At 40.7% G+C, this 27,577-nt stretch overlaps 1 non-coding gene across 1 annotated transcript; it reads right to left on the bottom strand.

The window, feature by feature from the left end:
• Positions 1–24,195: 24,195 nt before the first annotated feature.
• Positions 24,196–24,333, bottom strand: LOC119937851. Its single transcript, XR_005454235.1, has one exon. It is a non-coding gene; the product is annotated as a small nucleolar RNA SNORA7 (small nucleolar RNA).
• Positions 24,334–27,577: the final 3,244 nt, after the last annotated feature.

Raw genomic sequence — 27,577 nt, 5'->3', positions numbered from 1 at the left:
AGCTTTCTTGCCGAGAACTTGGTCTGTGGAATAACAACAAGCTGAAGTTTCTATGAAGCTGTCAGTTCGGCTACTTGGTATTAACAGTACTGTGTAAATGAACATAACTCTCTTTTCCCCAAAGGTAACTGTCAAGTAATAGCTGGGGAATCACAACTTCAATAAGAAATTATTTCTGGATCAAGAAGGAGGAAACTTGTTTTGAAAATATACTCCCAGGGAAAGAAACAAGAAGAAATAAAGCAGGAATAGCATTTTTTTTTCAAATTTCTGAAGAAACAGTTGACAAAATTATTATGAAAAGAAAAGCATTTATCCCAAGTTCCCTAATAAAATGTCAGTGGTGTCATTATTGAGAGGTTTCTTCTGCTGTCAAAAATAAATAAATAAAAGCACAATAAATCCATGAGATCTATCACACCTTGCATAAAATGATAAGATTAAATCAGATCTAATTTTCTTCAGTGATTTTTTACAGTTTTTAGTAGGACTGTCGAATTCTGGATCATCAAAATGAAGGCTGACTTTAGTGAGAATGTTATCAAAATATGGATCTATATTGCTGGTCTTTGTCTTTGGCAATTAAAATCAATTTCTCAATTTTGTTTGGGTTTGCTATATGTAAAGCTTCCTTTTTTTTATAGTGCACAAAAATGGACTGGTTAAAGAAGAATAAGTGATCAACTATTTCAAAAAAATAATTCAGAAGACTGAACACCTAGGAGAGGAAAAGATAAATGGAAGAAGTTTATGAATGATATCGGTCCAGACTACAGAAAAACATTTCTGAGGAATCTAATCTCTCTCTTTCCCACCTCCAGCCAGACTTGGATCAATAATTGGACAGTTCTGGAATAAGAGAAGGAGAGCAGGAGAAAAGAGACAAAGAGAAAGTGGAAGAGACAGAAGATGATGGGAAGAAGGTTTAAATGGATAAGGAAGGGGAAACAAAGGGATTAAGAGAGGGAAGGTTGAGGGAAGAGGGGGGATATGATGTTAGCAGACATCCCTGTGGTGATCAGTTCAACTAGCCCCCAAACTCAGGATGGAGAAGATGAACGCAGAACGGCCTAGTGGATAAAGCAGGGCCCTGGGAGCCAGAAGGACCTGGATTCTCATCCTGACTCTGCCACTTGTCTGCTGTGTGACCTTGGATAAATCACTTCACTTCTCTGTGCCTCAGTTCCCTCATCTGTAAAATGGGGATTAAGATTCTGAGCCTTATTTGGGACGGGGGCTGTGTCCATCCCGATTGCCTTGTATTCATTCAGTCATTCATTCACTCAATCAAATTTATTGAGCACTCGCTGTACAGAGCACTGTATTAAGCACTTGAGAAACTATGAGACAACAATAAACAGTGACATTCCTTGCTCACAATGAGCTTGCAGTCTAGTATCTACCCCATTGCTTAGTATAGTGCCGGAACATAGTAAGCACTTAAATACCATTATTATTACTGTTATTATATCATTATTATTATTAACTTACGATATTCGCTGCTAGGAACCCCTCACTAAGGTACGTTTATGGAGAGCTGAAGTTGGAAAACCAAGAACAAAAAGCACAGAGGAAGTGTTTCAAAGACAGGGAAAACAAAGCTGTACTTTCCAAGCGCTTAGTACAATCAATCAATCAATCAATCATATTTATTGAGCGCTCACTGTGTGCAGAGCACTGTACTAAGCGCTTGGGAAATACAAGTTGGCAACATATAGAGACAGTCCCTACCCAACAGTGGGCTCACAGTCTAGAAGGGGGAGACAGAACAATACCAAACATAGTAACAAAATAAAATAAATAGAATAGATACGTACAAGTAAAATAAATAAATAGAGTAATAAATATGTACAAACATATATACATATATGCAGGTGCTTTGGGGAAGGGAAGGAGGTAAGACGGGTGCTTATCATGTGCCAGCAGTGAACTAAGCACTGGAGAGTAGAGTTAATAGACGTGAGCCTACAAGGGACTCTTCTTTATTGGTTTACAAAGATAGGCAATTACAAATTGTTTTCAAGTCAAACGTAACAGTAAAAATAATGATTTTTTTATATTTGTTAGGTGCGTATCATGTACCAGCACTGAAGAGTAGAGTTAATAGATATGATCTCTGCCCTCAGGAAATTAATCATCTAGCAGGGGAGGCTGACACTTACATGAATTACAGGTAGGGAAAGCAACCCCCACTCTGTCCTGATCACCACCCCAGGGAGCTGGGAGTCTCAGTACAGTGCTCTACACACAGTAAGTGCTCAATAAATATGACTGAATAAATCAATTCCTGCATCCCAGTTAAAAAACGGGGAGAGTCAAAAGTACTGAGGACAGCTTCATGGTACATTGCCATTAAGAAAGGCAGCGTGGTTTCCTTTGAATAAAAGTGTTATATGAAGCAGTGTGGCTTAGTGGTAAGAGCGCGGGCTTGGGATTCAGAGGCCGTGGGTTCTAATCCCGGCTCCACTACTTAGCAGCTGTGTGACTTTGGGCAAGTCACTTAACTTCTCTGTGCCTCAGCTACCTCATCTGTAAAATGGGGATTAAGATTGTGAGCCCCACATGGGAAAACCTGATTACCTTATATCTATCCCAGAGCTTAGAACAGCTCTTGTCACATAGTAAGCACTTAACAAATACCATTATTATTATTATTATTATATGGAAAGAGAAAAAAGGCAGCAAGAGAGAAAGCAGTAACAGGTGCTATAAACATTAAGTACAAACATACAACAAGAAACAACTAATTTTGGGGGCCCAATATGGTCAGAATTGTCGATCCCACATCGGCCTTTTCAGCCTCAAATGCATTCCTAGGTGAATTTCACCATCAATAGTGTCTACCTTGAATATTATGGACAATTATAGAGAGAGGGAATGTGGGTTACAATGTCCTATAAAAATATAATATTATATATAATGCTAGTTGCTCTTCAGTTTGAATATGATGCTGCAGATGATAAGAATGCACCCACTACTTGGAGTGTTTTTTAGAGAGCATTTCTTGCCTACTTACATAATTTGTTTCCATGGAAATACAGATGGGAATTGTTTCTGGTCCCTTGTCATTTTTATGATCTCAGACAGGAAGGGTGTATTCCACCACTGGACTAGTTCTTGAATTGTTTTCTGCAATAGTGGTGACAAAGCAACTGACCATTCACAATTTTTTTATGTATGTGTTAAGTACTTGCTGTTTTCCCAGAACTGTATTAAGCACTGGAATAGATACAAGATAACAATGCTTTGCACATAGTAAGCGCTTAAGAAATGCCATTAAAAAAAAGATAATCAGGTTGGACACAGTCCATGTCCCACTGAACGTTCTCAGTCTTACTTCCCATTTTACAGGCGAGGTAACTGAGTCACAGAGAAGTTAAGTGATTTGCCCAAAATCTCAAAACAGATGAATGGCAGAGGTTTAGGATTAGAACACAGGTTTTCTGACGCCCAAGCCCATGTTCTTTCCCTTACTCACCACAGAATATATAATAATAATAATAATGTTGGTATTTGTTAAGTGCTTACTATGTGCCAAGCACTGTTCTAAGCACTGGGATAGATACAGGGTAATCAGGTTGTCCCACTTGGGACTCACAATCTTAATCCCCATTTTACAGATGAGGTAACTGCTTCACAGAGAAGTTAAGTGACTTGCCCAAGGTCACACAGCAGGCAAGTAGCAGAGCTGGGATTAGAACCCACATCACAGATAGCAGGGTGGAGCCTGTAGTCAGAGGACAGATCTCTGAAATCATAACAACAGCAGACACCACTGTGCCCTCACCATTGTGGTAAGATGTTATTGAACACACAACTCAGGTTGGCTTTGAAATATTTAGGATGGATTTTGCCTATCTATTGCCCAAGCCAAGCTAAACGCAAAACAACCATAAAATGCCCACAAAGAACAGTAATAGCAAACACAAAAAAGCACAAAATGCATTTTTTTTGTATTTACACCTGCACAGTGATATGTGCTCTTATGTGAGGAATGAACACAGGTTCTGAGTTTAAAGGGAAATTTAACTACACTGAGGTAGTGGCTGTTGCAAGGTTTGAAATTACTTTATCTTTTCGCTGAAAAATTCAAGGAAACTAAACTGCATCAGATCCATTCTGTCCCAGCAGAATGGGCTACTTTATGTGTAGGTGTGGTAATAAGGGGAAAATACCCCTAACAAAGTTTGAACATTCAAACGAAGTCCTTGGAGTTTTGATTACATTGCTATTTCAAGATTCTGTTCGAGTTATTTGCTCAACTCTGCTCCCTATAGATGGCATAATATCTTTGTCAGAAGAGAGTCATTTTCTGTTTTATTGTTGTGGTAAACCCAGTCTGTTTCTGAATAACTCTTCACTAATACGTTGCATTCCTTGAAGCTGTACTTCTGTCCATTTTGCATATTAGCTCATCATAGTGAGTTACTGAGCACCTACTGGCTGCGGAGCATAAAACTAGGTGTTCGGGAGTATACAATAAAAGAAGAAGACATTGTCCCTTCCCGCCAGGAGCATATCATCATCATCATCATCATCAATCGCATTTATTGAGCGCTTACTGTGTGCAGAGCACTGTACTAAGCGCTTGGGAAGTACAAATTGGCAACATATAGAGACGGTCCCTACCCAACAGTGGACTCACAGTCTAAAAGGGGGAGACAAAGCCAAACATACTAACAAAGTAAAATAAATAGAATAGATATGTACAAGTAAAATAAATAAATAAATAAATAGAGTAATAAATATGTACAAACATATATACATATATACAGGTGCTGTGGGGAAGGGAAGGAGGTAAGATGGGGGGGATGGAGAGGGGGGCGAGGGGGAGAGGAAGGAAGGGGCTAAGGACTAACCTTCAGCAGCTTTTTCTCAATTTGCTACTATCCATGATGGATATATAGCTAACTGTGTTGCCATGCTCAGTGGAAAGAGCCAGGGCTTGGGAGCCAGAGGTCATGGGTTCTAATCCTGGCTCCACCACTTGTCAGCTGTGTAACTTTGGGCAAGTCGCTTAACTTCTCTGTGCCTCAGTTCCCTCACCTGTAAAATGGGGATTAAGACTGTAAGTCCCACGTGGGACAACCTGATCACCTTGTATCCTCCCCAGTGCTTAGAACAGTGCTTTGCACATAGTAAGTGCTTAACAAATGCCATCATTATTATTATTATTATTAAAGGCCTTGTTCCCCTGCCTTACTTACTTCCCCTCCCCACAGCACCTTTATATATGTATGTATGTTTGTATGTATTTATTACTCTATTTATTTTATATGTAATGAATGAATGGATTCCTCCCAGATGGAAAATCCTTGTGGGTGGGAGCTAGGGACTTCCCCTATGGGTGTGGAACTCAAGTGGATTCCTCCCAAGTGGGAAGTACATATGAGTGCAAACCAACTGTAAGGGAATTCCACCTGGGTGAGACCTTCTTCCTCTCTTCCTCCCTTCCTCCCTTCAAGGAAGCTCTCTTCCTCCCTTCAAGGCCCTACTGAGAGCTCACCTCCTCCAGGAGGCCTTCCCAGGCTGAGCCCCCTCCTTCCTCTCCCCCTCCTCCCCCTCTCCACCCCCCCATCTTACCTCCTTCCCTTCCCCACAGCACCTGTATTTATCTACATATGTTTGTACGTATTTATTACTCTATTTATTTATTTTACTTGTACATATCTATTCTATTTATTTTATTTTGTTAATATGTTTGGTTTTGTTCTCTGTCTCCCCCTTCTAGACTGTGAGCCCACTGTTGGGTAGGGACCGTCTCTACGTGTTGCCAACTTGTATTTCCCAAGCGCTTAGTACAGTGTTCTGCACACAGTAAGCGCTCAATAAATACGATTGATTGATTGATTGATTAATTGATTGACCTGGGGGTTCTGCCACACGCGTTAGATTCTGCCATTAGGGAAGCTCTAATATTACTAACTAGAGAAGCAGCATGGCTCAGTGGAAAGAGCCTGGGCTTTGGAGTCAGAGGTCATGGGCTCAAATTCTGTTGTTAGGGAAGCTCTAATATTACTAACTAGAGAAGTAGCGTGGCTTAGTGGAAGAGCCCGGGCTTGGGAGTCAGAGATCATGGGTTCAAATCCCGGCTCCACCAATTGTCAGCTGTGTGACTTTGGACAAGTCACTTCACTTCTCTGGGCCTTAGTGACCTCATCTGTAAAATGGGGATTAAGACTATAAGCCCCCCCCCCCCCCCCCCCCCCCCCCCCCCCCCCCGTGGGACAATCTGATCACCCTGTAACCTCCCCAGTGCTTGGACCAGTTCTTTGCACATAATAAGTGCTTAATAAATGTTATTATTATTATTATTATCATTATTATTATTATTACAGTGCCCTGCACACGGTAAGCACTTAATAAATACCACTGATTGATTGATATGAAACTAGTGACTGTTTTTCAATTGTTTGGTTCTCATGAGGAAACTGAGGCAAAAATCAATAATAATAATGGTATTTAATAATAATAATAATAATACTGTTGGTATTTGTTAAGCACTTACTATGTGCCAAGCACTGTTCTAAGCCCTGGGGGGGATACAGGGCAATCAGGGTTGTCCCACGTGGGGCTCACAGTTTTAATTCCCATTTTACAGATGAGGTAACTGAGGCCCAGAGAAGTGAAGTGATTTGCCTGAGGTCACACAGCTGACAAGTGGCAGAGGAGGCCTCTTGATGTACCTTTAATAAAGCTTTAAAGGTGGGGAAAGTGATTATTAGATAAAAGAGGGAGGGAATCCTAGGCCAGAGACAGGATTCATTCATCATTCATTCAATTGTATTTATTGAGCACTTACTGTGTGCATAGCTCTGCCACTTGTCAGCTGTGTGACTTTGGGCAAGTCACTTAAATTCTCTGTGTGTCAGTTACCTCATCTGTAAAATGGGGATTGGGACTGTGAGCCCCACGTGGAACAACCTGTTCACCTTGTATCCCCCCCCACCAGTGCTTAGAACAGAGCTTTGCACATAGTAAATGCTTAATAAATGCCATTATTATTATTATTATTATTACTAAATGCTTGGGAAGCTCAAGTCGGCAACATATAGAGACGGTCCCTACCCAACAACGGGCTCGCAGTCTAGAAGGGGGAGACAGACAAAAAAACAAGTAGACAGGTGTCAGAACCATCAGAATAAATAGAATTATAGCCATATGCACATCATTAATAAAAGAGAGTAGTAAATATTTACAAGTAAAATAAAGTAATAAATATGTACAAATATATACAGGTGCTGTGGAGAGGGGAAGGGGGTAGGGCAGAGGGAGGAGGAGAGGAAAAATGGGGCTCGATCTGGGAAGGCCTCCTGGAGGAAGTGAGTGCTCCTCACCTTTGAAGGGCTTTGAAGGGAGCAAGAGAGCTAGTTTGGTGGGTTTTTCACTCAATCATATATATTGAGCGCTTAATGTGTGCAGAGCACTGTACTAATCGCAGATACATATCATGTATCGGGAGCAGGTTAATAATAATGATGATGGCATTTGCTAAGTACTTACTATGTGCAAAGCACTGTTCTAAGCGCTGGGGTTCAGTTTGTCCCACGTGGGGCTCACAGGCTTAGTCCCCATTTTACAGATGAGGGAACTGAGCCCCAAGAGAAGTTAAGTGACTTGCCCACAGTCACACAGCTGACAAGTGGCAGAGCTGGGATTTGAACCCATGACCTCGGACTCCAAAGCACGGGCTCTTTCCAGAAATGAAGTGTTTTATTTTTGTTTTAATGGTATTCGTTAAGTGCTTACTATGTGCTAGGAACTGTACTAAGCGCTGGGGTAGATACAAGATCATCAGGTCGGACACAGTCCATGTCCCATGGGAGGCTCACAGTCTAAGTAGGAGAGCAGTGAGGGAAAGTAGGAAGGGCCGAGGTGATTGAGTGCTTTAAAGTCGATGGTAAGGAGTTTCTGTTTGATGTAGAGGTGGATGGGCAGTCACTGGAGGTTCTTGAGGAGTGGGGAAACACGGACTGAAAGGTTTTGTGGAAAAATGATCTGGGCAGCAGAGTCAAGTGGGCACTGAAGTACGGAGAAAACAGGATGCATGGAAGTCATCTGGTGCTGTAATCAAAGTCACAGAGAAATTAAGTGATTTACTCATTGTTTCTGTCACACCGCACCCCAGCTAGTAATCCCACTCCAAACCTAATCCCCATCCACCACTCTTTCAAGCACTTAGTGCTCATTAAATAACGTTGATATATTGATTGATCTGAGCGGCCCTACTTTTGGCAGGCAGTTGAAGAGAATTGAAGGCGGGGTTGGTGAAGGAAGGGGGTGGAAATGTTAACTCAGGGAGCCTCCTTCCTTGGTGTGGACAATGCAATTTCCATGATAATGGACCTTCCCTGCCTTTCCCAGAACTCTGACTCAAATGTTAAGCGTGAACCCGGACACTCCTATTTACATCCCCAAAGTTCTCAGATAAAAACCACTAATTAACTTCCAAAACATTTGAGAATTGATTAATACATACAATGCTCCTTTTAAATGGTAAACCAAATTACCAAATGACCTAAGAGCGCCTGTTGTCTCTCTGCATTGCCTGGGGTATCTGATGCTAAAGAACTTTGGAGCTGGTGAGAAGAAACTTGAGGCACGGAATCATTAACATCCAACACCTCCGGCTACACTGAAAAAAATAAAAAAGAAGATATTTTAAGTATTCATTGGGTGGGGTGGCGGTGGTGGGATTACCTGGGGTGTAGTGAGAGGGAAGCAAGGAGCAAACTGGAGGGAACAAGATTAATTTCTCAGGGGAGCAGAGGGCTTGTGTGTGTGTTTGTGGGGGGCACTAGAATTCCTAATTATGATCAGGGAAAAGGAAGACTACTTCAATCCCTTCGCCTCTAGGTTGATAGACTTGAGAAGCAGCGTGGCTCAGTGGAAAGAGTACGGTCTTTGGAGTCAGGGGTCATGAGTTCAAATCCCGGCTCCGCCAATTGTCAGCTGTGTGACTTTGGGCAAGTCACTTAACTTCTCTGTGCCTCAGTTACCTCATCTGTAAAATGGGAATTAAGACTTTGAGCCCCCTGTGGGACAACCTGATCACCTAGTTACCTCCCCAGCACTTAGAACAGTGCTTTGCACTATGTAAGCACTTAACAAATGCCATTATTATTATTAATAGGGTATTCAGACAACCTTGGAAGTCAACAACACCACTGTCATTTCATTCATTCATTCAATTGTATTTATTGAGTGCTTACTGTGTGCAGAGCACTGTACTAAGCGCATGGGAAGTCATCCAATTCACATCCTTGTCAAAACACCAGCAAAAGGAGACTGCAAGAGACAGCCTGTCAGAATGTAATATAAACATAAATCAGAATGAATAATAATAACGATGGCATTTGTTAAGCACTTACTATATGCCAAGCACTGTTCTAAGCACTGGGGTAGACACAAGGTATCAGGTTGTCCCACCTGGGGCTCACAGTCTTAATCCTCATTTTACAGATGAGGGAACTGAGGCTCAGAGAAGTTAAGTGACTTGCCCAAGGTCACACAGCAGACATGTGGAGGAACCGGGATAAGAGAAGTGTGGAAAAATAATAATTATTGTATTTGTTAAGCGCTTATTATGTGCGAGGCACTATGGGGGTGGGGGGTGGCAGGGCCTCACTGTGAGCCCACCTTCTAGACTGTGAGCCCACTGTTGCGTAGGGACCGTCTCTATATGTTGCCAACTTGTACCTCCCAAGCGCTTAGTACAGTGCTCTGCACACAGTAAGCTCTCAATAAATACGATTGAATGAATGAATTTGTACATATTTATTCTATTTATTTTATTTTGTTAATATGTTTTGTTTTGTTGTCTGTCTCCCCCTTCTAGACTGTGAGCCTGCTGTTGGGTAGGGACTGTCTCTATATGTTGCCAACTTGTACTTCCCAAGTGCTTAGTGCAATGCTCTGCACACAGTAAGCACTCAATAAATACAATTGAATGAATGAAAGTAGTTGGCCTTGCTTGGGTAATACTCTTTCCATTCATTGTTAGACAAGGTGCATACGTGTTACCAGTGAAATCCCCTAAGAAGCCAGGTTTTACGTCTTCCACAGATCCAAACACCCCACTCATAACAAAGATTGGACATTGTTCTGCTCTCTAATCATCATCATCAATCATATTTATTGAGTGCTTAATATGTGCAAAGCACTGTACTAAGCGCTTGGGAAGTACAAATTGGAAACATATAGAGACAGTCCCTACCCAACAGTGGGCTCACAGTCTAAAAATTCTTTAGATTGAGGCAGATCCAAGTCTCACAGCCATAAAGAAGGTTGACCACTATCCACTATCACTGCTGCACAACTGCAGATCAATACGCAACTTAATGCTGTTGGGAGGCATACTTGGTTTGCCAATTTCCAGGAAGAGAAATGGTGCCTCTAGTTAATTGAGTTTTCTTCTTTGTGTGCCAGAGTTTCATGGAATAAAATACCATTTGTAGAAATGCTAGATAAAATAGCTAACCCTACATGTCATATAATCAAATATCCTCCTCATGGTACAGCTGAAGGAGACAAGGCATTTAAAGATACTTTGGCACCAGACTTTATGCTGAGGGAGAAAAAAGGAATAAGAGGGGACGTTACTCCTGATGAGATTCTCTCTTTCCCCTTGCTCTACTTTGAAGATACTCCTCCATTGTCACTTGCTGTTTGCCCTTGCCCAAACCCCCTGTCATCTGCCCTTATCTAGTTCTATCACCCTGGTTTTAGCTGAGGCAGCGAGGGTAGGTGTATAAGCTGAAGGCGGAGAAAGGTGGGTGCGGTGAGTGTAAATGTTTTTATGTTTTAACAATAAAGAAAAGGAAAAAGCTAGCTCAATTATTGGACTGGATCAGCATAGTGAGAAAGGAAGCGGCATGGGAATTTAGGCTAGAGGGATGAGAAGCAGCGTAGCTCAGCGGAAAGAGCACGGGCTTTGGAGTCTGAGGTCATGGGTTCAAATCCCAGCTCCGCCACTTGTCAGCTGTGTGACTTTGGGCAAGTCACTCAACTTCTCTGCGCCTCAGTTCCCTCATCTGTGAAATGGGGATGAAGACTGTTAGTACCCTGTGGGACAACCTGATCACCTTGTAACCTCCCCAGCACTTAGAACATAGTAAGTGCTTAACAAATACCATCATTATTATTATCATTATTATTATGAGGAACAGGAAATCCACCCCAGTAACAATTAAAATGGTTAGAGCTGGATCCCAGGACAATAGAGCAGACAGGAGGTGAGGGGGGTTTATCTGCCGAAATTAGACACGTGGAAAACTGAAAGATACTTTTTGCCAGGCCATCACATAACCCACCTTATTAAGTAAATCCACACTGACCACGAAAACGTTTTTCTTATTGTCATCAAGCAGCCTGACCGGTTTCACCATCCACACAATTATACTCCTATCTTGCCACACTAGAGGACATGTGAAAAAAAGGTCTTGTCCCTCATCTCCCCTAAAAGGATGGGTATCTTTAGGAGTTTCCTTTGCTCAAAAGAGTATGTTGAACTGTTCATATTTCCTCGTGTCATCAAGAACACATAGGGACAGTTCCCTAAGGATCTTCAAAATTAACAAATTACTAAAATCCTTTAGAATGATGGTGATGGCATTTGTTAAGCACTTACTAGGTGCCAAACATAGTTCTAAGCTCTAGAATAATATTTTGATAACATCAATTTGATGTTCACTGAAAGAATATACTTTCTTTGAACTAAATAAAAAAAAAGGTGCATATGCCATTCAGAGAAGCACCATGGCTTAGTGGAAAGAGCGCGAGCTTGAGAGTCAGAGGTTGTGGGTTCTAATCCCCCCTCTGCCACTTACCAACTGTGTGACTTTGGGCAAGTCACTTATCTCATCTGTGAAATGGAGATTAAGACTGTGAGCCCCACGTGGGACAATCCGATTGCCTTATATCTACCATAGTGCTTAGAACAGTGCTTCGCACATAATAAGCACTTAGCAAATACCATCATTATTATGAGAAGCAGCGTGGCCTTGTGGAAATGGGGATTAGGACTGTGAGCCCCACGTGGTACAACCTGATGACCTTGTATCTACACCACCACTTAGAACAGTGCTTAGAACATAGTAAGCGCTTAACAAATACCATCATCATAATAATTATTATTAATAAAGTTTATTATTGTCATCTTCATCCAGTCAGAGGGTGTTATAACTTTCAAGTTGGAACATTTTTGTTGGACTGTGGGAACATAATTCTAATCTATCTAGCTAATTTTCTTGGATGTTTGTTTCTAAATAATCACTACTGACAAGTTACTTTATGTCTTATGAATAACTGGGTGAAAGTTAATGATGAAATGCAAACATCAAAAGGTAAGCCAAAGAACCTAAAGGCTGTGACTGTGTCACATGACCAAAAGGGCAACAGAAGTTGGGAAAAGAGGCAGAGTCAAAACTGAAGATGAAAAGCAAAACCAGTCAAAAGTGAGGAAGCATCTTATTGAGTCCTAGGACAAGGACTTGAGGGGGAGGTTGACCTATAAATATTCCCTAAAACAGCTAGTTCATGACCACCATTCTGCAATGTGACATTGTTATTAAAATGCTAAAAAAGGAAAAGGAGGCCAGATTTCAGAAAAACAAATATCTTTGAATTTTCATCTCAGATGGGGTCCTTGGCTGGTTCACTTTTTATTTCATGGTCTCTGTAATGTTCATACATCATAGACATGCAGTGGTTAGGGATATCGTCCCATAGTTGCCATGGCTGGGATTCCTCCCCACCTCCCCGCTAGCCCCCAACAACAAAATGTCTCGGGATGACTTTTTTAGGTTGAAGAGAAAGTGGAGAAGACAACCTCTAGTCTCCCTGGTCAAAATAAAAATCCAGGGGAAAGTAATTTTCTCTATGCACATTCTGGGCCATTCCTTTTTGACCACATTCTTTCTTTCCTGCCCAAGGTAATTGGGCTGGAGATTTGGGGGACTGAAGCAAAGAAAAGCTTATGCCTTACTATCTAAAAAAATTACTTGAGACTTTCCTTCCCAGTATTACTATAAATGCCCAGGATTGGCTTAGAGCAGGAAGAACACTGCATGCCTTGGAGAGAATAACCTTATTAGCTTAGTCAATCCTGTCATGCATAAGACACCTTAGGAATGAGGTCTGGATGTGGAAAGCATCTGACAGCATGCAAATTTAAGTCTGCGTGTGGAGTTAGGGAAGTGAATTTTAAGTAACACTCTTTTGCTTCTTTGAGCATCCAAACTCTTCTGCTGGAACAATCAGTAGTTTAAAGCACTATATGAAATACTTGGGATAGAGTTAATAAATGAGATCACGGCCTTCCAGTTACTTACAAGTCTTATATTAACTCTGAGGGTAGGTTAGGAGGATTTAATGGTGGTTTCCATTTCCCCCCACTGATAGACAGGAGTTCTTTATTCCTAGTTGGAAGAATGTCATCGGTCCTACTCAGAGAGGTTTCTGATGGGTGAACAAAGGTCCTGGGTTTGGCCAAATGGGGGTGAAGTTCTTATCTGAATTCACAATGTCAGGGAGAAGAGGAGTTTCCACAACTGGTTGTGAGCTCTGCATATAGCATCAATTACCGGAACAATCCAACATTTAAAGGGAAAGCCTGTCTACATCCATTGAGCTCTGTTCTTTTTGTATACTGACACCTGGGTAGATGTCAATCTAGAAAAAAAATTGCTTTATGAAGAAAGTGGAGCATAGTAGAGACTTTTTTAGCTGAAAGTTTTAAAATGAGCATAGTGTACATTGCTTCTGCAAGGAAGAATACTACTAAAACATTGATAATACCTTCCTACCAATAATGGAAGTCATGGCATTTCTGAAAATTGAATGAATAAAGCATAAATTATCATTTTAATATAAATCAAGTACATATTATGTGAAGGTCAAACACATCCTCAACTCATAACTATGCCCTCACCTCTTTCCAGCAACAATACTTCTCCATTCTTTTTGGCTCCCATGCCCATTTCCTGCAACTGCTGTTTCAAACTTTTAACTCCCTCCTCAAACCGGTCTCCCCACCTCACCATCTCTCGACTCTAATGATCTTGCCACCTTGTTTTTCAAAAGAATTAAAACCATCAGGTGTGGTCTCCCTAAAATTCCACCTACATCTTTCCAGTCCCACCTTCACGTCTCTCCACTTTAGACCCTCCCACTATTCATAGCAGCATTACAGGAATAGATTTCCTGCCTCTTATTAAAATCTATCTTCTCCACCTACACCTCCAACCTCATCCCTTCTCACCTTATTAAAACATTTGACCCCTTCCTTCTTCCCTTCCTAAATGTCATCAACTCTATTCCAAAGCACCCCTCCTTTACCCCATCAAATACCCCAATAACTACCCCATGGCCACCTCCCCAAATTACCCCATCTCTCTCCTACCATTTTTTCCAAACTCTTCAAGCAAGGTACTTAAACCTGCTGCCCTTATTTCCTCTTCTTCAGTTCCCTCCTTGATCCCCATGCAATCTGGTTTTTGCCCCATTCATTCCACCAAAACTGCCCTCTCTGCCCTCCTTCTTCCCAAATCTAGTGGCCTCTACTCCATCCTAATCCTCCTATACCTCAAGTGCCATTGACATGGTGGACCGCTCCTTCTTCTGGAAAAACTAATCTTAGCTTCACTGATATTGCCCTCTCCTGGTTTTCCTCCTATCTCTCTGGCCACTCTTCTCAGTGGCTTTCCCTGGCTTTCCTCTGCCTCCCAACCTAACTTTAGGAGTCCCTCAAGTCTGAGTTCTGGGTCCTCTTCTACTCTCCATCTATACCCACTGCCTTGGAAAACTCATTTACTCCATGGCTTCAACTACCATCTCTATCAGTCAGTGGCATTTCTTGAGCAATTACTATCTACAGAGCAGTGTAGTTACTGAGCAACTGAGCAGATAATTTCCAAATCTCCTCTCCAGCCCTGACATCTCTCCTTCTCTGCAGTCTCACATTTCATCCTGCCTTCAGGATATGTGTTTGTGGATAGTATATCAACACCTCAGGTTGCTTACTCTATCCAGCTAGCATTATTTTTACTATCCATGATTTTGAAGTTTCAACATAGGATTCAGGTAGTGTAGTCATAAATATCATATTGAAATTTCCTCAACTTAATGAATAACTTTGGGACAACACCAACTCCTTTTAAATATATATCTACCTATCTATAGATAGATAGATAGATGATAGATAGATAGATAGGTATAGATATATATCAGTGAATATTTCATCCTAGTTTATTTTTATTTGAATAATTTCCTTTTCCCGTAATGTTTATTCTATGCAAAGCCTGTGGTGATAAATTGATACAACTGGAAAATTTTTAAGGAGACTGGTGTCTGCCATCAACAGACACAGATGTTTTGCCTCATCTGATTCCATTTTCACTTGGCTTCATATCAAGCTAAATGATTTAAATGATAGGAGAGTTTGGCTGCTACTTCTGTGGTTTGAAATGATTTCTTTTTCTCCTCAGAGGAGACATCTAAATTTAGTTACAGGCTTTACAAAGGAAATTTTATGATCTAGTCCTCAAAAACATAGAAGAATTTCAGGTCCCTCCTCATTGATGGATGCTCTCTTTAATACTCCTACATTGACTATCCAGTCATTAACATAAGAAAGAGCCTAATCTTGTTTGGACACTCTTGTAATTTTCATTTTAGAAGTGAAAATATCAGATCAAAGCCAGAGTATTATTTACTTAGGCAAACATGCATTACATGGAATCATATAAAATAAATACCATTTTTATTGTTAGAAATTACCTGGCTATTGGCTGGTCATCAGAAAGTAGTCACAGGAGCTGGGCAAGACATGGATACTTCTTTTGGTCAACAATTTGAGTCCCTGTGGTACAGCAGAAACCTAGATATGCAGACCAGAAAATTGATAGTATCAGTTCTCAGCCCCATCGCACTCATGCACAGACCCACACTTCATTCATATTGATATCTCTTCCTTTCCCTCTATATTATAACCTTCTTATGGGCAGGAGAGTGTCTACCAACTCTGCTTTATTGTATTCTCCTAAGTAGTTAGTACAGTACTCTGTACATAGTAAGTCTCAATAAATGCCGTTGTTTGATTGATCCACTGTGCCTTTGTATTAACTGTGTTCGTGTAAATTGGATTGTTTTTCTATTTCCTATAGAAACACTGAGAACTCATCTGCAAAAATAATCAAAATATTTTAATACTGAACAATTATTTGACCAGACAGTGGGGAACGTACTTTAGATTCCCAATCACATTTGAAGGAATACCTGATTTTATTAAATAGCACCACAGGCTAAAGTTCCTATGCTAAATAAGCTGCATTTGCTGATTTTCTGCTCTCATGTCTGCCAGTTTTAATATAGTACAGGATTAATATGCTCTATTCCAAATAACCCCTTGGTATCCTTCAGTGTTGGTGTTAACAATAATAAAAAAAATAAGCACAGGTGAACATCAGAGAAAATTATGGGTTTCCATTCTTAATGCAGTGTGGCATGTAGTTTTTCAAAGAACCTTATTTCTTATGCATATATTTTAAAAACTGCCTGAAACCCTAAAGATTTTACAATTAAATTTCAATTAAGACTTCTGTGTTTCACTATGCATGTTGAATATTGATATCCTTTTAGTAGAGGGGTTTTAGCTTTTATAATTATTAATGTTCTGAGACTACCCAGCACCACTAAATGTTAAGCCATCTTCTGTCACATTAGTCAGCACTAGAAAGAATCAATATACAAACCTATCAGATAATTTTTATAAAAATGTGCTTTCCATATTAGGAAAAACTAAACGTCAGGAAATGACTAAATCCTGGAAACATTTTTAAGAAGGCTAATGGATTTTCCTCTAGGAAAAACAAAATCAAATTATCATAGTGTGGTAAAAAATGATCATAATAATATTGGTATTTGTTAAGTATTTTGTCAAGTACCATATTAAGCACTGGAGTTTATAAGTATAATTAGCAGATCAGATACGTTACATGTCCCACATGAGTTTCAAAGTCTAAATAGGAGGGAGGACAGGTATTTAATCTATTTTTAATAGATGAGGACACTGAGGCACGGTGAAGTGACATGCCTAAAGTCACAAAGCACGTAAGGGGCAGAATTGTAATTGTAATCAAGGTCCTAGGATTCCAAGACCCACATTCTTTCCAGTAGGTCGTAGCAGGAGCCATGTTGACATCTATGAAGAAAAGCCTCAATATGTTAAATTTCACATGAGGTTCACTGCTTGATCCTCTGAGGCCCACATTATCAATCAATCAATCCTATTTATTGAACACTTACTGGGTGCAGAACATAGTACTAAGTACTTGGGAAAGTATGAAATAACAGAGTTGGAAGATCCGTTCTTTGCACACAGGGAGCTTACATCAAGCAACAGAAGTATTATGTCCTAATAGAAAGGACGTGGGCCTGGGAATCAGATTCATTCATTCATTCAATCATATTTATTGAGCGCTTACTGTGTGCAGAACACTGTACTAAGTGCTTGGGAAGTACAAATCGGTAGGCAATTCACTTAACTTCTCTGTGCCTCGGGTTTCCTAATCAGTACAAAGCTGATTCCTCTCAGACTGTGAACCCCATGTGGGACAGGGATTGTGTCCAACCTGATTATCTTTTATCTATTCCAGCACTTAGCACTGTGCTTGGCACAGAGAAAGTGCTTAACAAATATCAGTATTATTGTCATTATCATCATCATCATTTCTTGAGAACCTACTGTTCGCAGAACAGAAGGAAATATTTGGGAGATTGCCACAGAGTAAGTAGACATGTTCCCTATCATCAGGGATTCTATATTTAGTGGGACAGACACTAAAATGAATAAAATGGAATAAAGAAGTTAAGGAGGGCATATGTGTATATGACTTAGTGGTTAAATTATGAAGTAGGTAAGATCTGTTAAGGGAGGTTGTGAGTTTCTGGGTGCTTAGGTGCTGCGACACTACTTATCTGGCAGCTCAGAGGGATATAACCAGGGGAAATTTGAAATTAATTGCTAAAGACCTCCTGGAGGAGATGTGATTTCAAAAGATATTGAAGATAGGGAGAGGTGTTGTTTCTGAGAATTAAAATGTCAAGGAATGGCAGGCAGGGGGAAAGACACGAACAAGGTGGTGGTGGGAGAGGTAAGAACGTGGCAGAATTAGTAAGATGGCTTGAGAAAAATGAAAAGGGAGAGCTGGGGCAAGATTCCATAATGCTAGACTCATTCTTGACTCATGTCTTTTCTCCAACCTGCATCCTCAGTCAGTCATCAAATCTTGTCAGCTCAATCTTCACAGCATCTATAGATCCCATCCTGACCTTTCATTCAAACCAAGCACTGCTACTAATATATTCTGCTTCCACTACTGACTCAGCCACCTTCCTGACCTCCCTGCTTCCAGTCTGTCCCTTCTCTAGTCCATATTTCACCCTGAACCCACCTCCATGGACCAAACTTGACTAACCCCATATCATTTTTAGAACTGCACCACCTTCCCATCCAAGCACTTAGCCTAGTCCGCCTTGATTACTGCATCAGACTCCTGTCTGACCAACCCCCCTGCCTCCTGTTTGATGTAAGCTCCTTGTTTGCAGGGAACATATCCATCAACTCTGTTAGCTTAGAACAGTGCTTTGCACATAGTAAGTGCTTAATAAATGCCATTATTATTATAGTCTCCCGGTTGCTTAGTCCTGTGTCCTGCACACAGGACTTTTCTCTGCTTCCTGGATCATTATTCTACAAAACCATTCAGTCCATGTTTCCCCACACCATAAGAATCTCCACTGATTGCCCAACCATTTCTGCATCAAATAGAAACTCCTTCAAATCGGCTTTAAGTACTCACTCACCTTGTCCTCTCCTACCTTACCTCCCTGACTTCCTATTACAACGTGGCCCACACACTTTGCTCCTCAAATGCTCAACTACTTCTCGCTTTGATCTTGTCTAAGTCCCAAATGACCCCTCACCCACATCCTGCCTCTGTCCGGCAATGCATATACAATACTTTCCCCACCTTTGGAACTTTTTGGAAAGCCCACCTCCTCCAAGACACCTTCCCAACTAAACCCTCATTTCCTCTTCTCTTACTCCCTTCTGTATCTTCTTTGCAATTGGATTGGCTCTCTTTATTCATCCTTAGGTACATACCTTAGAAGCAGCTTGGCTCAGTGGAAAGAGCCCGGGCTTGGGAGTCAGAGGTCATGGGTTCTAATCCCATCTCTGCCACATGTCTGCTGTGTGACCTTGGGCAAGTCACTTAACTTCTCTGAGCCTCAGTTACCTCATCTGTAAAATGGGGATTAAGACTGTGAGCCCCACATGGAACAACCTGATCACCTTGTATCCCCCCAGTGCTTAGAACAGTGCTTTGCACATAGTAGCACTTAAAAAATGCCATTGTTATCATTATTATTATATCTGTAACTTATTTAGTTATATTAATGTCTGTGTCCCCCTCTGGACTGTAAGCTTGTTGTGGACAGGAAATGTGTCTAACAACTTTGTTATACTGTACACCACTAAGCAGTTGGTACAGTGCTCTGCACACAATAAGTACTCAGTAAATATGATTTTTTTCAAAATCTTCCAGATCAGGCCTCCAAGAGTAACTCTGGGAAAATGAGTTGGAGTCGTATTAACTCTGGAAGATTGTTGAAAAAGCCAAAACAGTATCCATTTGAGGACTACTGAAATCTATTAAATATCTATTCATTCACATTCATTCATTCATTCAATCATACTTATTGAGCGCTTACTGTGTGCCGAGCAATGTACTAAACACTTGGGAAGTACAAATCGGCAATGAACTCTAGTCTGCTTTTTCTTTCTGCCCCAAGATAAAATTGAGTATTCTTATGAATGGTTGGCAGATGTTTTGAACTAGATTGTAAACTCCTCTATTAAGTTACAAATCCTTGGGGGCAGGGATTGTGTCTACCAACTCCATTGTACTGTACTTCCCAAGTGCTTAATATGGTGCTATGTTCCTAGTAAGTGCTCAGTAGAAACCATTGATTGAAACCTAGAGTAATTAATCATATTTGCATCATAATCTATTTCTGACAAACAGTACCTGTGGTTTTAAGCAGCAGGTGATGTTAAAATATCTTAATATGAGCTACTGGCACTGATCCTGCTATCATAAAAGTGTCCATAAATAAACACGGTGAAATCCCTCTAGATATAAGCTCACTGTAGGCAGGGAACATGTCTACCAACTTTGTTATATTATACTCTCTCTCTTTTATATTGTGCTTTGTACAGTGCTCTGTAGACAGTAAGCACTTAACAAATGCATTTGACTGACTCATTCTAAAGAAGTCAGCTATAAACTTTTGAGATCAGAATTATCCCAAATATATGTGGAGCACATGATGAGCCTTAATGTAAAATACATCTCCCACTGAATATCAATCCACAGACAAAGCAAAACTGTCTATTATTCAAATTCACTATTGTGATAAGAAAGCTGCCCATCAACCAACCAGCAGGATATACATTATTAATGCATATTCTCAATACCATGAAAAACTGCTCATCTTTCAATAGGCAGAAATAAAATGTGAATTATTAATGTGTATTATTAATCCTAACAGGAACCCCTCAAATGGAAATGAACAATTTCAGCATGCCATTTGAAGGGATCTTTTGAGTAGTGAAATTGGACCCTGTTTAGGGTTGTTCTGCAGCACATTAATCAGCTAACTATAAATTATGAACAAGACAGAAAGTATCCAAATGCCAGAAAAGCAAAAGTGTGCATTGTTAATATATGGTCACTGGGTAATTGAAGAAGGTGGGTATCATTCAAATCACTCAGCAGCCTATAGAGAAAACAAAAATCTACAACATTAATATGGAACATTTCCTATAAAATTAACTCCCAAAGACAAGTGGGATGTTTAGAAATAAAGGGATTGTGGTCGATGAAAATTATGTGGGTCTATCAATACAAACATTATAGTCAGCTTTGTCCCTTAATTTGGCCTTCACCTGAATCTGCAAGAAACATTGTTATGAATAGGAAATTTAGAGAGAGGAAGGATTATCTTAAAAGTATTTGAAAGAATTAAGAAAATCAATATTCAACATATAATTTTGACAATACCTAGAATTTCAACTCAACTTCAAGTAGTTTTCCAACCTGACCTTTGAACTCGGACCTATTGTAGAATCCCAAAGAATTCATCCATAGTATTTCTTGAGCACTTACTGTATGCATAGCACAGTGTTTTTTTTGTTATATTGAACTCTCCCAAGTACTTAGAGTGCTCTGCACACAGTAAGTGCTCAATAAATATGACTGACTGAATTAATAAACAGCACCAATCATCTGCAAGGGTGTAGTAGAATGAGTAAACATAATTTAAGCCCTCAAGGAGTAGATTTCCCTGAGTGATCACAGGATTCAAGCATGATTGTCTGCATTCAGAGACACATATATTGGAAGCTTGAAAGCAGTGATATATTTTGGAAATGATAAGAATAACATAAAAATCACCTTGAAAGACTGAATCGGTTTGAATTTATTCTGTTTTCGACCTTGGTGGTGTTTAGCAATTTGCAAAAAGTATTATTATCATTATAATGGAAATTTACCTTTAGTGCATAAATCTTTGTAGCAACATAAATTTATTTGAAACTTCCCTACTGATTACACAAGAGGTAGCTTAAGTGAACAATTTTAATACCTTCATTTAGGGGAGAGTTCGAGGAGGATGCAGAGGAAGCAGAGAGAGCACAATAAATGACGTTCACATTAGTATTAGTGGCTAAAAATAAGACTGAATGGATATACTGACATAACAAAATAAGAGACTCCTCAATGGGTTATGATGCGTAGAAATGATAGTCCTTAGAGGAAAGTAATTACTCATATTTCTTCAACAATGTAGGATTTTCTCAACACAGGAAGAAGAAGCAGTTCTGCGGCAACTGGACACTTGTTATTCCCAACCACCTGTAGCACTCTTGTACATATCTAAATGCATACCTTATTAAGAAGGGGAGACAAGTGCTTAGAATAGTGCTCTGCAAATAGTAAGCACTCAATAAATGCCATTGATTCTGAAAGTTGACTTCCTTTCCTGACTCCTCAAGCAGGTCCATCAGGTTATGTCTTATGCCGTTGAGTCGACTCCGACCCATAGCGATTCCATGGACACGTCTCTCCCAGAACACCCCACCTCCATCTGCAATCGTTCTGGTAGTGTATCCAGATAGAGTTTAGATCTTGATAGATCAAGATAGAGTTTTCTTGGCAAAAATACAGAAGTCATTTACCACTGCCCCCTTCCATGCAATAAACTTGAGTCTTCACCCTCAACTTTCTCCCCTGCTGCTGCTGCCCAGCATAGGTGAGTTTTGACTTGTAGCAGATTGCCTTCCACTGGCTAGCCACTGTCCATGCGAGGAATGGAATGAGTATAATAATAATAATAATAATAATGATGGTATTTTTTAAGTGTTTTGCAGTCCTAAGCACTGGGGAGGTTACAAGGTGATCAGGTTGTCCCACAGGGGGCTCACAGTTTTAATCCCCATTTTACAGATGAGGTAACTGAGGCACAGAGAAGTGAAGTGACTTGCCCAAAGTCACACAGCTGACAGTTGGCGGAGCCGGGATTTGTACCGATGACCTCTGACTCCAAAGCCTGGGCTCTTTCCACTGACCCACGCTGCTTCTCTGCTGCTGCCACTGCTTGACTTTCCCTCCTATAGTCAAGGCTGGTACAGTACTGGGAACTCTTCAGGTGTGACCTGAGAGGGTCCCATTAGGCTATAGGGTATACTCAAATGGCAAAATAGAATTACAAACAATAATCACCTACATTTTTCTGCAGACAGTGGGCACTCAATAAATATTGATTTGTTGAACCAACGCTCACTTCAGCACAGCTGCACTAGATGGGACATGTGAAGGGAATAGATGTCACTAGGATACTAAACAGCTGCTTTATATTTGAGGTGAAATTGGGAATGTGGATCAGAAGGTGGTCTTTTCAGCTACACATGCTCCATCATTGGCATCTTCTTTGAAAATGACAAGAAATCACATTTGTATTATTTCTGAATAGAATCAGTCAGGCAAACGTAGTTTTTGAGTGCTTACTGTGTGGAGAGCAGTGTACTAAGCACTTGGGAGAGTAACAATATGAAAGACAGATTCTCTGCCAATAATAATAATAATGGCATTCATTAAGCGCTTACTATGTGCAAAGCACTGTTCTAAGAGCCGGGGAAGTTACAAGACAGTCAGGTTGTCCTATGGGGGGCTCACAGTCTTAATCCCCAGCACAGAGAAGTTAAGTTACTTGCCCAATGTCGCACAGCTGACAATTGGCGGAGCCGGGATTTAAACCCTTGACCTCTGACTCCAAAGCCCGTGCTCTTTCCACTGAGCCATGCTGCTTCTATATGAGCCTACAGTCTAGAGGCGGACACAGGCATTAAATCTAATTTGGGTGCCCAAAACCAATGCTATTTATGTACCCCATTAATGAGGATTATAGTCATTGGAATTTAATTTTCAATTAAATTGTAAGCTGCTTGACATAATGAAACATGTGTCTTGCTATTGAGGAATTTTTCCCAAAACTCTTATTATGAAATTTGGCACTCAGAGGGCACTCAAATACCCTGGATTGAATTATTCCTTAGAAAATAAATCTATCTCAACAGTGTAAATGGTCTCTTCAGCTACATTCTTACACCTAGTGCCTCCAGAACAAGCAGCGGCTCTGAAATGGACTCTTCAATATTATTTACTACTTAGAATGGCTGCATCGACATAATGTAAAAGCAACTTATTGATTAAATGCTTATTCATCCCAATTTCCATCTCTCTTTGCATAGGCTGGCTATTTATGTTTTTGTGGATATGCAACCTTTGGACATTTTATATTCACCCCCCTCCCACACCACAGCACTTATCTTTAAACTGTCTTTGTTGCATTGACTTATGCAGTCGAGTCATCTCCGACCCAGAGTGACTCCATGGACACTTCTCTCCCAGAATATCCCACTCTCCACCTGTAAATGCTCTGGCAGTGTATCCATTGAGTTTTCTTGGTAAAAATATGGAAATAGTTTACCATTGCATTCTTCCACACAGAAAACGTGAGTCTCCACCCTCGATTCTCTCCCATGCTGCTGCTGCCCAGCACAGGTGAGTTTTGACTTGAAGCAGATTGCCTTCCACTCACTAGCCACTGCCCAAGGTAAGAATGGAATGGGTAGGCCTCTGCTTGACTCTTCCTCCCATGGCCTAGACTGGTAGAGTATTGGAAACTCTCCAGATGTGATCCTGAGAGGGGATCTTTAAATTTAAAGTATTATAAATTACTTATAAATTATACTATAAATTATTTAATCTTATTATTGTCTGTCTCCACCTCTAGACCATAAACCTATTATGGACATGGAACATGTCTGCTAATTCTGTTGTATGGTACTCTCCCAAGTACTTGGTACAGTTCTCTGCATGTAGTAAGAACTCAATAAATAGCCTGAATATTTGAGGAGGGAAAATGAGTCATCCTTCCAAATTCATTCTGTTCCTCTTTACCCATGGCATGGAAGTCCCTCCTCCTTAGACTGTGAGCTCCTTGTGGAATAGGGACTGTGTCCAATCTGATCATCTTTTATCTACTCCAACACTTAGACTAGTGCTTAACAGTGGAAAGAGCCCGGGCTTTGGAATCAGAGGTCATGGGTTCCAATCCCAGCTCCACCACATGGCATTGCTGTCATGGGTGAGTCACTTCACTTCTCTGAGCCTCAGTTACCTCATCTGTAAAATGGGGATTAAGACTGTGAGCCCTACGTAGGACAACTTGATCACCTTGTATCCCCCCCCAGCACTTAGAACAGTGCTCTGCACATAGTAAGCGCTTAACAAATGCCATCATTATTATTAACCCAGACTGAGCCCCCTCCTCCCAGACTGAGCCCACTCATTCCTCTCCGCTTCTTCCCTCTCCCCATCCCCCCATACCTCCTTCCCCTCCCCACAGCACTTGTGTATATATATATATATATATATATATGTTTGGACATATTTATTACTCTATTTATTTTACTTGTACATATTTACTCTATTTATTTTATTTTGTTAATATGTTTTGTTTTGTTGTCTGTCTCCCCCTTATAGACTGTGAGCCCACTGTTGGGTAGGGACCAACTCTATATGTTGCCAACTTGTACTTCCCAAGTGCTTAGTACAGTGCTCTGCACACAGTAAGCACTCAATAAATACGATTGAATGAATGAATGAATGAATGAATTCTTCGATCAACTGATTCATCCAACTTTGTATCAATGTTTGGTTTTCACAGCTAGTCTGCCCACTTCTTATACAGATACTTTTATATCTTTTTTATATCTTTTTCCACAACCCAGTACTGCTGAAATCCATGCTGTGACATAGGACTAGAGTTTGTATAGGACTGGAGGGAAAAGCCAATATGCTGCAATCAGGATTGTCCCATGGAGAAACACTTAAGAATTGGTGAAATCAATGATAAAAACTTTAATGATAATGAAAATAGTGTTCGGGTAAGCACTTACTATGTGCCAAGCACTAAGTGCTGAGTAGATACAATATAAGCAGTCTCTGTCCCACTTGGTACTCACAGATTAAGAGGGAAGAGAATGAGTGTTTTACTGGTCAGGTAGCTATGGAACATAGAAATTATGTGACTTGTCTAGGATCTCACAGCAGATAAGTGTGCATATCAAACTCTCAATTTTGGAGGCCCAATCTGAATATCCAAATCAGATTTGAATAATAATAATAATAATAATGGTATTTGTTAAGTGCTTACTTTGTGCAAAGCACTGTTCTAAGCGCTGGGGAGGTTACAAGGTGATCAGGTTGTCCCGCAGGGGGCTCACAGTCTTAATCCCCATTTTACAGATGAGGTACTGAGGCACAGAGAAGTTAAGTGACTTGCCCATAGTCACACAGCTGACAATTGGCGGAGCAGGGATTTGAACCCATGACCATTGACTCCAAAGCCCATGCTCTTTCCACTGAGCCACGCTACTTCTCTAGTCAGGCCTACGTTTTTTCCCATAGTTCCTGCTTGTTCTAAATTCAGCCATATTTTTTAAAAATGGCACCTGTGCATGCCAACATATTATGTTACAACTCTGGTGAAATCTGCATGATGTCATACATGCTGTCTTATCTGGAGATTGTGAGGTTCATCAGCATCCACATTACTGATAATTAATCAATCAATCAAACCATATTTATTGAGCACTTACTATGTGCAGAGTGCTGTACAAAGCACTTGGGAAAGTATAATGCCACAGAATTGCCAGATAATTTCCTTGTACAGAAGATATCATAAACATAATAATAATAATAATAATAATGGCATTTGTTAAGCGCTTACTATGTGCAAAGAACTGTTCTAACTGCTGGAGAGGATACAAAGCAATCAGATTGTCCCACGTGGGGCTCACAGTCTTCATCCCCATTTTACAGATGAGGTAACTGAGGCACAGAGAAGTTAAGTGACTTGCCCAAAGTCACACAGCTGACAATTGGACAATTGACAATTGGACAATTGACAATTAGGAGAAGCAGCGTGGCTCAGTGGAAAGAGCACGGCCTTTGGAGTCAGAGGTCATGGGTTCGAATGCCGACTCCACCACATGTCTGCTGTGTGACCTTGGGCAAGCCACTTAACTTCTCTGAGCCTCAGTTACCTCATCTGTAAAATGGGGATTAAGACTGTGAGCCCCACGTGGGACAACTTGATTACCTTGTACCCCCCAGCGCTTAGAACAGTGCTCTGCACATAGTAAGCGCTTAATAAATTCCATCATTAATTGGCGGAGCTGGGATTTGAACATGAACAGTTAAACATGAACTGCTATGAGCAGTAATCTTCTCAGAGGAGAGAACAATAGCCCTTCTCTGTTCCTCTCTCATCTGACCTCAAGCCTCAAGTTACTGCATGAGAGAGCATAGTGAGAACAATTCCATTTTTACTGTCAGGAATCAGGCTACCTGACGAGCCACGATGGGGCCGGAAGGAAAGCCAAGCCCAGATCCGACGCTTGTGAACAATTCTTGTAGTTGCTCTACCTGGCAATACTTAGGTTCTGCAACCTCTGATAACTGCATCAGGCTGACTGGCCCTACTGGGTCGTAATTCAGTATGACATAGTCATGCTGGAGGACAGAATCTTCACTGGGGTTCATTCATGCATTCAATCGTATTTATTGAGTGCTTACTGTGTGCAGAACACTGTACTAAGCGCTTGGGAAGTACAAGTTGGCAACATATAGACTCTCGACTCTCTCTTCTCATGCTGCTGCTGCCCCGCACAGGATAAAAGGAAAATGGCACATGCAGAAGACTCGATTCCAGAAGAGTTTACCAGTTTAAGACAAGGAGCTGCGTATCTACGAGTTGTCTACACGCGCTACCTCGAATTCCTCAACACCAACTCTCTCCACGACCCCCTCCGGTCTGGCTTCTGTCCCCTACATTCCACGGAATCTGCCCTCTCAAAGGTCACCAATGACCTCCTGCTTGCCAGATC

The sequence above is a fragment of the Tachyglossus aculeatus genome, chromosome 1 (assembly GCF_015852505.1).
Source record: "Tachyglossus aculeatus isolate mTacAcu1 chromosome 1, mTacAcu1.pri, whole genome shotgun sequence".
Taxonomy (NCBI): domain Eukaryota; kingdom Metazoa; phylum Chordata; class Mammalia; order Monotremata; family Tachyglossidae; genus Tachyglossus; species Tachyglossus aculeatus.
Note: the sequence above shows the minus strand (reverse complement) of the source record. Positions and strands in the feature narration are given on the sequence as shown.